Source organism: Macrobrachium nipponense, chromosome 21, assembly GCF_015104395.2.
Source record: "Macrobrachium nipponense isolate FS-2020 chromosome 21, ASM1510439v2, whole genome shotgun sequence".
Lineage (NCBI taxonomy): Eukaryota > Metazoa > Arthropoda > Malacostraca > Decapoda > Palaemonidae > Macrobrachium > Macrobrachium nipponense.
This window is the reverse complement of record NC_087212.1, coordinates 22,872,723-22,885,287: the sequence shown is the minus strand read 5'-3', so window position 1 is coordinate 22,885,287 and position 12,565 is coordinate 22,872,723. Positions and strand designations below refer to the sequence as shown.

The 12,565-nt window shown below is 43.9% G+C and overlaps 1 protein-coding gene across 10 annotated transcripts in view; it reads left to right on the top strand.

The window, feature by feature from the left end:
* LOC135197838 (ninein-like protein) overlaps nt 1-12,565 on the top strand; it is a 255,706-nt gene that overhangs the window by 29,355 nt on the left and 213,786 nt on the right. The gene's annotated exons all lie outside the window — the stretch shown is intronic.

The window sequence follows — 12,565 nt, the reverse complement described above, 5'->3', positions numbered from 1 at the left end:
ATTTAAAGTATCATTTAGGATCAAAATTATAATGGTAAAATTGATGAATAGCCTTCTATCTTTGTGTTCTGACAGCTCAAATTCAGCTGAGTCTTCTGCATACAAGAAGGTTTTAGAACTTATGGATAACATGGTAAATAACACTTAAAACTGTAGCAGGCCTGGGGGTTAGGCCTCATGATACTATGTACATTGTAGTACTAGTAGTGGGGAAAATTGTCAGACTTGACCATGGTTATATGAACTGACAATAATGTTTCATGCTAATATATTAGGCTAGTACTATATGAGTTTAATGTCAAATTATTCATTATTTTATTAGCACAAAAAGCAGGTGTGTAGTTGATTGTAAGTTGACTGATCTAACTCATGTTTAGTTGAGGTTGTTTCAACACAGTTTGGAAGATTTTCATAAATGAAAAAATGTCACTGTCATGTGAAATGTGATCCCCTGTTTATGTTGATTGTGCAGTTGCTGCCACTGTCATATCTGAATCAGCACATAGCAGTGGCTCCTTACTTGCACGTGACAGTCATGTGATTGTCCAATTTCACCCCTCTATATCTATGCTGATGTCTCCCCTACCCTCCCGATCCCTTACCTACCCCACCCCCACCTGGGGTGGACAAGCAAGTTTGCAGGTGGAGAGTAGATGTCTCTCCTATCATCCCATTCTATCTAACCAACCCCCCACCCAGGGCAGACTAACCGGTTTGCAGGAGGTGGGTGGCTGTGACATGCCTCCCCTACTGTTACCTGGGGGAGAACATACAAAATCCACCTGGCTTTTTTGTTTTTTATGATTATTAATATTAGTATTATTATTATTATGTTGTTATTGTTGAAAATAATGGCAGTTTTCAACAAATTAATCTTATACAAGGTCTTTTCAATTTTTCTGATAATTCGTTTTTCTGACACAGCTAGATTGTAAGTAGAATTCCAATATTCATATTTGTCATAATAAGGATTTCTGGGCTCAGCTCGTGTCGCTGCGCGAAATATCCTTTAATCTATTATTTCTAGGGTAAATGTACTAACACATACCAGAGAATAAATAAAATAAAGAAAAAGGTCAGTATAACTGACTCGCTCACCCTCCAAGAGGGTGTCGGTATGAACACTAGGCGAGTGAGACCACTACCACGAGCCAAATACCAATAGAAATCTCCCACAACAAAAACCCTCCATAAGGAGAGCCGACCCACCGAGTGAGCAGCTCGTACTACTACTACTCCATCCCATGCTGCCGACTGCTGCGCCTCTGGTGGCCATCCTTTTCAGTTAGCGCACACGAGTCACACGTGATATTTTTCTCTCTGTGTTTTTGTGCCCTTTCGTTGGATTTATCTATGATGGAGCGTGCAGCTATTGCAGCAGCTAAGTTAAGTACTCAGTATTCATGGTTAGTTGGTTTTTTCCGGCCCTCAGTCAGTATTTGCCGTTTTTTAGGTATAAATACGAACTCGGGGTCGGAAGCATGGCAGCATGGTTCTGCCGCGTGGTGGGTTCGTTCTCGGTCTCCCATACCTAGAACATCCCCTTATCTATATACGCTCTATATTTATTATCCATTTTACTTAGGGTACTGTCTACTCAGGTTTGTCATGCATGCATGTCTTTTACCTTATGTAGGCTTCTTCTTTCCAGACCCTAGTCCCGGCTCTTAGTATCGGCCTCTGACTAGCTTTGAGTGGTAGACTTTCCTTCGGGTTAGTCGTACACTCCTGGATTTTTTCTCCTACTATATTGTTTTCTTTCTTTTATTTTATTTTTTATACCATGTATTTTGTTGGGGCTAGGTTAGTTAGGCGTCTGGCGTAGCCTAGGTCCTGGCTCCTTGAGCCTATGCTACCGCTCATCAGTTCGGTTGCTTCCCTATAGCATCTCTCTGATCAGTCGGTTTTGGCCCAGTAGGCCTCCATGCTACCGCTTTTCAGTTCAGTTGCTTCCCGATAGCATCTCTCTGATCAGTTGGTTGGTCCTAGGCTTAGTTATCTTATTTTAGTCTTACCGCCTCGTGGTCACTACGCGATCACGAGACAGCCAGACGCCTGCCCAGTCCCCTTCCCCCCTCCTCCCGCTCTTCCATAGAGTCGGGGGAGGGTGGGTCGGTCTGCCCACGCTCGCTCCACATACCCGAGCATGCCTCCCTCTCTCCCCCCAGGCGGAGGGGCCAGGGAGACGGGACAGACCCTGACTGGACGTGACCTCTCCGGCTTCTCGGTCCGGCCAGGTGGTGATGTGGTGGGGGGTACTGGCCTTTCCCCCCATCCGTTGCTCCCTTGTCGCTCCGGTTCGCTCGAGCCTGTATGTCTCCTCGCTCTTCCCGACCTTGCTAGGTCTCCTTTCCTGATCGGAGTCCTGGCATCCAGCGGGAAGTTGTTAGTCCACCCAGTAGAGTGGACCGGAACATACAGTGGGTCCCTGCTAACCTTACCGCATTGCTGAGTTACTAAACTCCGCTACGCACTGGACTTGGTCCGGTTCGTTTGTGTTTTAGGTTTAAGCGTTATTAGATTAACTATAAGTTTATCTTAAGTACCTTAAACCTTTTCCCCCCCTCCCTTCAATGTCTTACCGGATATCTCCGGGATTATAGCCTATTCAGGCGAGGCAGGGGGGGTTATGCCCAAATTTTTTCCGAGCTCCGGCATGCAACGGAGTTCTTCTGTCCTTTAGCCTGTAAGTGTTATTCTTTAAGATACTCATGTATCTTCCCACTTACAGGCCACCAACTGTGAGCATCCGGGATGCGCCGCCACACTTCAGGACCCATGTGGACACGAAGTTTGCCGGTCCCATGCTCCATGCGCGACGCTGCACGGGGACATCCAGGTCTGGTACCATGAGACGTGTACCATATGTTACGATCTGGTGAGCCAGCTTTTAGAAGGGGTGAGTATCCCATCTCCGGTAGCTGCTCCGCTTCTGTTTTAGTGCTTAAGTTTTCATCATCCACTTTAACTTAAGGCATCTAAGTTTAAGTTATAATTTAAGTTTTTAGTTTTAAGTGATTCTTAAATCTAATCTACGCCCTCTCTTCCAGGCGCCGGCAGTGAGGATACCGCACTGGCAACCCTGCGGGCCTGGGTCGGCGGTTTTGGGAAGAACGCCGCCAAGGGTATGCCCTACATCTTGGAGAAGCGGTTGGCGCTGTTAATCTTCCCCGGAGGCAAGGCGACAGGATACGTCGACCCAGCAGAGGCGGCCCCTACTATCGCCTTCATCCAACAACAGCTGGCTGCCTCATTAACTGATCAAGACCAGGATATCTCCACGGACGTCGCGACTCTAGATATTAATGTGGAACCTATGGTAGGTGTAGACGACCTGTTGGTCGAGGTAAGTAGGGTGGACACCCAAGGGTCACCCTTGGGTGTAACTGTTTCTTCTACTCCTGCAACCTCTCCATCCTTCCAAGGCTTTACAGGTGATGAATTATATACTCCTCCTGACGCTTCGGTTAGACCTAAGGTCAAGGGTCAAGCAGTGAAATCCTTGACTAAGGCGTCGTCGTCGTCTAAGAAGTCGACTTCGGCGTCATCCTCCTCACGTAAGTCTCCGGCTGCGAATCCCGGAGCAGACAGGTCTAAAGCTTCTAGCTCCGGCTCTAAGTCCTCGAGGAGTAAATCCTCCAGAGAGCGATCTCGCACCCCGGCAGAGTCACCAGTTCCGCTACCCTTGGTTCCGATTCAGAGCCACCCCTCCACCTCCGCAGCAGCTCCGGCCTTGGACTCCAATGCTGGCCTGTTGCAACAGGTGGGCGACCTGGTTGGGTCCCTAAAGAGTAGCATGGAACAAATGATCTCTCGTCTGTCGGATAGGATTACTTCCCAAGACTCCATTATAGCCGGACTGAGAGAAGCCCCTCTAGCCTCTCCTCCACTTTCCAATACGAGTGGAACTCAGCTTCCTCCGTATGACTCGCTACCTCCGTTCTCGATGAACAATCCATGGAGAGTAGCGTCATACGCCCCCTTCCAAGACGGTCTCATTTCCATACCGGAATTCGGAACTCGAAGGATAGAGGACTTCGAGTTCTTCCCGGAAGACCTCCAGCCTCCGTTCATAGGCTACGCAAGGCTTACAGCTTCAGCCATGGTACGGGATGATAGGGTACCAAAGGAGACAGTCCTCTATTCTCGGGACCAGGCTCGGAGAGAATGGCTCAGATGTTTAGAGGACATGGATTGTTCTAACACCAGGATACAACCTTTCAAGAGTCCCTTTACCATTTTCACAATGGATGAGAGTACCCCGCTCCCGTTCCTGACAAAGATCGCGAGGTCTACCATCCCAGCGGCCCAGAAGGGGGAACCCATGCCTCAATTGAAGGAAGCAGATCCCACATCTCCGTTGCTCCCCTCAGCCGGAGAATTGTGGGAGGACTTGCCAAACACCTTCTCAGCTGGCAAACTCAAACCGGACTGTGCTATGGAGCAGTTTGGTGAAAAGCTACCCAGGCTCCCAGATGGCCTTATTCAGGCTGAATTTGACGCGAAATCGCGATTAGCCAGATCTATTAACTCTATGGCTATGTCCGAGGTAGCAACCATAGCTTATGGCTCAGAACCACTTTTTAAGCTCATGACCAAAGCCCTGGCTCAAACGGTACAGTCGGATATGTTTGAGTTTGCCACTGCTAGAACGAATTGTAGGAAACATGTCCTACAAGAGGCAACCATTCGACATGAGCCGAATAGGTTACTCTCGTCTAACATCTGGGGAGCAGATCTCTTCCCAGAAGCTATGGTGAAGGAAGTCCAGTCAGAGGCTACGAGGCTGAACCAGAGCCTTAAGGACCGTTGGGGCCTTACGGCTAAGAGGAGACAAGACCTAACACCTAAAGGTAAGGGACAAAGGAAAACTAGGCGTTTCCATCCTTACCAGAAAAAGCAGCCACGCTTTCCTCAGCAAGTTCCAGCGGTGCCCTTAGTGCAAACAGCCCAACCTTCCACCTCTAAGGCTCAATCACAGCCATTTATGTGATATCCCCTCAGCCTCAGCCCTCCACCTCTTACGCCATCTCTCCAGCTTACAATCAAGCCTTCGAGAATCAAGCTTCACAGAAGTTTGACCGCTCGGGTAAGGGAGGCAGAGGTAAGCGTTCCTTTCGTGGGAGAGGATCGGGAGGCCCCTTTAACAGGGGAAAGCACTTCAGAGGAGGCCGAGGCGGTTACCAGAACCAATGAAGAACTTCAGGTAGGAGGGAGGCTGTTTCACTTTCGCCACCGGTGGAACTTCAGCGAATGGGCTCAGAGCATAGTGTCAAAAGGCCTGGGTTGGAGCTGGTTGACGAACCCACCTCCATCCAGACCTTTCCGTCAACTTCCTTCCAAAGAATTGACAGAGTACGCAGAGGACCTCCTTCAGAAAGGAGCTATAGCGAGAGTCAAGAGATTAAAATTTCAAGGTCGCTTGTTCAGCGTGCCAAAGAAAGGCTCACAAAAAAGAAGGGTAATCTTAGACTTGTCCCGCTTAAACTTAGCCATCCGCTGCGACAAGTTCAAGATGCTCACGATCTCACAGGTGCGGACCTTACTTCCCCGTGGGGCCGTCACCACCTCTATCGATCTTACAGACGCCTACTATCATATCCCTATTGCAAGACACTTCCGTCCGTATCTGGGTTTCAAGATAGGAGACCAGGCATTCTCCTTCAAGGTAGTTCCCTTCGGACTCAACGTGGCACCCAGGGTGTTCACGAAACTAGCGGAAGCGGTAGTGCAACAACTCAGATCACAAGGGATTATGGTAGTAGCGTATCTCGACGATTGGTTGATCTGGGCTTCAACAGTCGAGGAATGCAACAGAGCTACACTGAAAGTGATTCAGTTCCTGGAATATCTAGGCTTCAAGATAAACAGGACCAAGTCAAGACTCACTCCAGAGTCAGACTTTCAGTGGCTGGGCATTCAATGGAATCTATCCTCCCATACTCTGTCGATTCCATCAACCAAAAGGAAAGAAATAGCGAAGTCAGTCAAGCAATTTCTAAGTCACAAACTGGCGTCAAGGAGAGCTCAGGAGAGGATCCTGGGTTCTCTCCAGTTTGCATCAGTGACGAACGTCTTAATGAAAGCCAAACTGAAGACCTAACCAGAATCTGGCGCTCACGAGCAAATGTCAGGGCCAGGGACAAAATATCCTCAGTCCCTCTGATTCTAAAGAATCGTCTTCGGCCGTGGGCGAAAGTCAAGAATTTGTCAGTGTCAGTACCCCTTCAGTTCCCTCCACCAGGGATTACCATCCACACAGACGCGTCCTTAAGCGGTTGGGGAGGGTATTCACAGGTCCAAAAGGTTTGCAAGGAACTTGGTCACCTCAGTTCAGTCAGTTCCATATAAACGTACTGGAGGCAATGGCAGTGTTCTTGACTCTAAAAAGGTTGCGCCCACCAAAGTACTCCCACATAAAGCTAGTTCTGGACAGCGCAGTGGTAGTACATTGTATAAACAGAGGAGGCTCCAAGTCACGTCATCTAAATCATGTGATGGTAGCCATCTTCTCCCTGGCAGACAAGTTCAGTTGGCATCTCTCCTCCACTCACATAGCTGGAGTGAGAAACGTCATAGCAGACGCGTTATCCCGATCAGTGCCCCTAGAGTCGGAATGGTCACTGGACAACAGTTCGTTCCAATGGATCCTTCAAAGAGTCCCAGGGCTACAGGTGGATCTCTTCGCATCTCAAGCGAATCACAAACTTCCCTGTTATGTAGCCCCCAACCTGGACCCTCTGGCCTATGCCACGGACGCCCTGGCTCTAGACTGGAACAAACTGGAAGAAGATTTATGTCTTTCCCCAGTGAATCTTCTTATGAAAGTTTTAAACAAACTCAGGACGTTCAAGGGTCAAGTGGCTCTAGTAGCCCCAGACTGGCCGAAGAGCAATTGGTATCCCCTAATTCTGGAGTTGGGCCTTCGTCCTCTTCGGATCCCAATCCCAAGCTCTCCCAGTCAGTACAAACGAAGACTGTGTTCGCTCCTCAGGGATTCTCAAACCCTAACTTTATGGATTTCATGAAGTTTGCGGCAAAAAGAGATGCGAATATTGACCCTCAGAATATTCTCTTCTTGGAATCCGATAAAAGGGATTCAACTTTGAGACAGTACGATGCTGCTGTCAAAAAGTTAGCAATCTTCCTGAGAGAATCTGATATTAGAATCATGACAGTTAATTCAGCTATATCCTTTTTCAGATACTTATTTGAAAAAGGTTTAGCAGCTAGCACGATTACGACAAACAAGTCAGCCTTGAAAAAGATATTTCAATTTGGGTTCAACATAGACTTGACGGATTCCTATTTCTCGTCTATTCCTAAGGCATGTGCTAGACTTAGACCTTCTGTAAGGCCTACGTCAGTTTCATGGTTCTTAAACGATGTTCTAAAACTGGCTTCAGAAACCGACAATGACACATGCTCGTTTATAATGCTCTTAAGGAAAACCCTGTTTTTATTGAGCTTAGCTTCAGGAGCAAGAATTTCAGAACTGTCGGCTTTATCCAGAGATCCGGATCATATTCAATTCCTTCCCACAGGGGAAGTACTACTTTCTCCGGAACGTAGCTTTTTAGCAAAGAATGAAGATCCTTTGATGAGGTGGGAACCTTGGAAGGTACTACCCCTTCCACAAGATGTATCTCTTTGCCCAGTTACAACCTTACGAGCCTTTCTGTCCAGGACCTCCTCATCCTCATCGGGTCCCCTCTTTAAGAGGGAAAAAGGTGGTACTTTATCCATTAAAGGCATCAGGCAGCAAACAAATCCTGTACTTTATTAAGCAAGCCAATCCTGACTCTTTCCCGAAAGCACATGATGTTAGGGCAGTAGCCACCTCAATTAATTATTTCCAACACATGAACTTCGATGAGTTGAAAAAGTATACCGGATGGAAATCGCCGACAGTGTTCAAACGCCATTACCTTAAGTCCTTGGAAGCTCTGAAATTTTCAGCAGTAGCAGCGGGAAACATAGTTTCCCCTGATTCTAGTTAATTTGTAGTAGAAGATTCAGTCCTCCTTTCTACCTGCTTCACCCAACAGTTCGTCTATTCCTACCGTGTTCATTTACATTCACCTGGTGTCTTAGCTGCTTTTATGATGATGTAGTGGGTGCCCCTTAGTTTTGCTAGGGACACTCACAGATGATTATGGATTTTGATCTCATGGATGTTACCCCTTATTTTTATGCTAGGGGATACATCTCATTTTTAATGGTTACGGGTTTTGTATATTAAGTCATATGCATTCCTTTTATATTATCATTGTTGTCTAATTGGTTCATTTGACTACTCTAATTGCTATTATATTTTGATACATGCCTTTACACAGATACCATTTTGTTACATGTAAGCCATTTACCTCTGTACATATGTAAATTACCTTATGATAAGAAACATGTTTAGAATTAAGGGTAATTTAAGCATATTTCTATTTTGTATCACTGTGTATTTGTATCTTTTTAGCAATTATATTCTTTTTTATATTTACTTTATTTTTATTTGAGACCTATTCTGATTTATTTTATTACTTTTGTTTACAATCTTGTGCTATTTCTCTGGTACGATTTCGCGCAGCGACACGAGCTGAGCCCAGAAAAGGGATTTTGACGTAAGGAAAAATCTATTTCTGGGCGATTGGCTCGTGTCGCCAGCGAAATCCCACCCTACCCATCCCTTCGCCCAAGATTGTCTGCTAACTTCAGGATGGCCACCAGAGGCGCAGCAGTCGGCAGCATGGGATGGAGTAGTAGTAGTACGAGCTGCTCACTCGGTGGGTCGGCTCTCCTTATGGAGGGTTTTTGTTGTGGGAGATTTCTATTGGTATTTGGCTCGTGGTAGTGGTCTCACTCGCCTAGTGTTCATACCGACACCCTCTTGGAGGGTGAGCGAGTCAGTTATACTGACCTTTTTCTTTATTTTATTTATTCTCTGGTATGTGTTAGTACATTTACCCTAGAAATAATAGATTAAAGGATATTTCGCTGGCGACACGAGCCAATCGCCCAGAAATAGATTTTTCCTTACGTCAAAATCCCTTATTTGTCAAAAATATTTTATCATATTTTGCTCATACCTCTTTGATGAGTTTGAAACCAAGGTCCACAATAAAATATTTTTGATAAAATATTTTTGACAAATATCGTAATTATGACATGAATAATGGAATTCTACTCAACAACCTAGCTGAGTCAGAAAAACGAACTATCAGAAGAATTGAAAAAGCCTTGTATAAGATCAATCAGTTGAAAACGGCTATTATTTTCAACAAAAAATGCATTAAAGAAGCTCTGCTCCCTGCATATTATTATTATTATTATATTTCTGTAAAATAGTTTAATCAGATCAAGTCAGAATCCTTAATTTGTGTGGTGAAAATTTAAGAGTACTATACTATAGCAGAGTCCAGTTAGCTTTGTAGCTAAGCCCCACCCACTGATTACATCACAACCATTTCTTGAAGCTGATTGGTTGGAAATACTATTTTTGAAAAGTTGGTTAACCTGTGGTTCTTTTCATCTTCATTTACTTTGGAATTGTTATTTTACTGAACTAAAATACATTGCTGATTATCAAAAGGAAATGTCATAATATCCCCTGAAATAAAATCATAACACAGGAAAATGTGAATAAAGTCAGAAGTGTTCAACGTTGCTGCAACCTCGTGTTTCGTAAATGAGGTTCGCCTCAATATGGAGGTGTGTCTGGGAATGTCCACCTTCGAATCGGTGCACTTGAATCACTGGATAATGGTAATTGCCATCTGATATTGTCAAGCGTGTTCACCATTCGTTATTTAAACACAAAAACTTTCTCAGAGTTGTGCAGACTGGTATTTCATATTGATTTCTAGAAATATTACTTCATTTCAATAGTCTTAAAATCGATTTCATTGGAATATGTAGTTTACACATTCGGAAGGATGATAAGCAGTGACTGCACTCTGCAACACCAGATAATACCTTTATTTAACAAAAGGTTACAGTATGATAGGCTATACAAGTCATATTGGATATAAATTGCTAAGAGTTTTCTTAAGGACATTATTTCTTTTCAAAGTAACAAGATCATAGAAAATGACATAGACCCCTAAGGTCCTATGTGTTTTTGTCAGTTTACAGAGCTTATGATGTCTGATTTATAGGCCTATCTTATATTCAGCCGTTTTATTGTGGTTCTTGTTGTGGTTATTCTTGTTTTTGTTACTACTATTATGGTGCTTGTAGTGTCCTCAGAATTCTTTCATATCGTATCCTAACATTGCAGAATAAACATAGACCTATACCTATTCACAAAATACTGGTGTAAAGAATTATCTGCTTACTCTTGTTAGCTGAAATGTAGTAATTTGTTTTAATTAAAAGTAATTTAGATCTTTATGAATATAATTTGCGTTAGAATATTCTCCTAACAACAAGGAGAGAGAGAATGCCCCCAAAATCAAGTGATTCATGGGCTGCTTGCAGTCTGGTTTGGATCATCTCGTACATAATTTTTCAGCTATCATATATTTTCCTAATTTGTTAAGTATCTTTTGATGCTTTCCTACCATAGCTTTCATTTTCATAGAAATGCTACAGCAGCCTTATATTTACTTGTCACAGTAATATAATCTGTTATCCCTTTTGTAGATATATTTTCAATGTAGTTCATTGAAAGAAGTTTGATAGTTGTGTGTAAGGCTTAGATAGTTCTAAGATTTGGCCATCTAGGCATGTATGTGTATGTGCTCTTGCTTGCATGTGTACATTCCACTTTAGGCATATACATCATATATCGTGGAGTTGAAACTACTACATTAATTAGAAGCTACTCTATTTCCAACATATACGAGTAGAAAACTATTTGCAATAAAAATTTGACATGTAGGCCCATGCCCTGTCATTGTGTCAATATATAAGAATTTTATGTGTAGGCCTATGTCTTGACATTGTTTCAAAATATAAGAATTTGATGAAAATATAAGAATTTGACCTGTACGCCTATGACCTGCTATTGCCTCAAAATATAAGAAATTGACGAGTAGGCTTGTGCCCTGTCATTGCCTCAAAATATAAGAAATTGATGTGTAAGCCTAATCTCTCAATGATATTAACATTTGACATAAAGGATTGTAAATGAATTAATATCTTAATATCAAAACTGGCTGCATAGGTCTATGCTTCATTTCAATTAATGTGGTCTATGTCATTTTGCTTATGCAGGCCAACACCAATTTAGAAAAAAAAAAGCAAGATGCGTGTGTATTTAGGGTGTGCATGGTAAAAAAAATGAAAGGATGCACAGACAAAATGATCCAAGATCTTCATAAAGACATATAATTTTATATATCTTTTATCTGAGATATCAATTGCATACTAAACAACTCCAGGAACTCAATTCTGTGGTGTCATTATTCATTCACAAAACTCAACAACACCGAACAGAGTCAAATGCATACTGGTAGTCATTTAGACTGTTTACTAGTGTGACGTCATTCCCCCTTCGAGAGCTAGCCAATCACAAGCATGCAGTGGGCGGGGCTTAGCTGCAAAGCTAAGTGGACTCTGCTATAGTTGGACAGGCTTGGGAAGGTTTAGGGGAAGTCTGTAAATTAAAGGCAAATGACAGAAAGCTATGAGAGTTGCGGGGGCGGGGGGGGGGAATTCTGAATGTGTACTGACAAGAAGCTTAGTACGTATTGTCCACAGGACTCCATATAAGGCACACCACAGGCATATTTTTTTATGCACCAAGAATTATCACAGGTAGAGGTATATACTATTGCTGTCTCCCGGAAAGAGTATGGAAGCTGAATTTGCAAAAGTTTTTGATAATCATTAAAATTTGCAGAACAAGTTTCTGCCTTTACAAAATTGAGAGTGTAATACCAGGTATTCATGCACAGGTTTACCTGTCAGTCCACCCACGACTGTTCAACGGACGAGCATCCACACACAAAGAGTAGAACTGTCAGTCGGACAGTTAACTCAAGGTCATTGCCCTCATTTCTTGCTGAGCCTTCATCATGGCAACAGCTATATGGCAGTGATGGAAACTCCCCTGGGTGATAAGGAGTTGGAGCTACATAGACTAGTTGCTGCTGTGGCAGTTCACTTCAAACTAGAATGGAGGCAAAAAGGTGTAAAAGAGTATGGTCTAAATATTGCCTGGGGTTAGTTATGAAATGGACTGTGAAGCCTACTTTCACTAGTAACACCTTTCATAAAAATGCAGGACACTGGCCTAGGCCTATACCAAATTGTATTTATCACATGGAAATAGTTTTTATATTATGCAGACATAAGGATGGAGCCACTGACCTCACCTGTTCCAAAGTCAAACCCGGCTTCAGGCGAATGACGTCTGGGTTAAGGTGGCGTGACAACAAAAACGCAGAGCTCGTAGCATAGTACTTCCTATGTCTTGTGAGAGGTGGGGGTAGGAGTTTGGTAGAGCCTCTAGAGCGAAGTGAACCCACTGAACATGCCCTGACAACGGCAGCTGGAGAGATGATTTGGGGTCTTGAGCAGCTCCCACCAAGGCTTCCAATCAAGAAGGAGTGTAAGACGACCGAGCCTG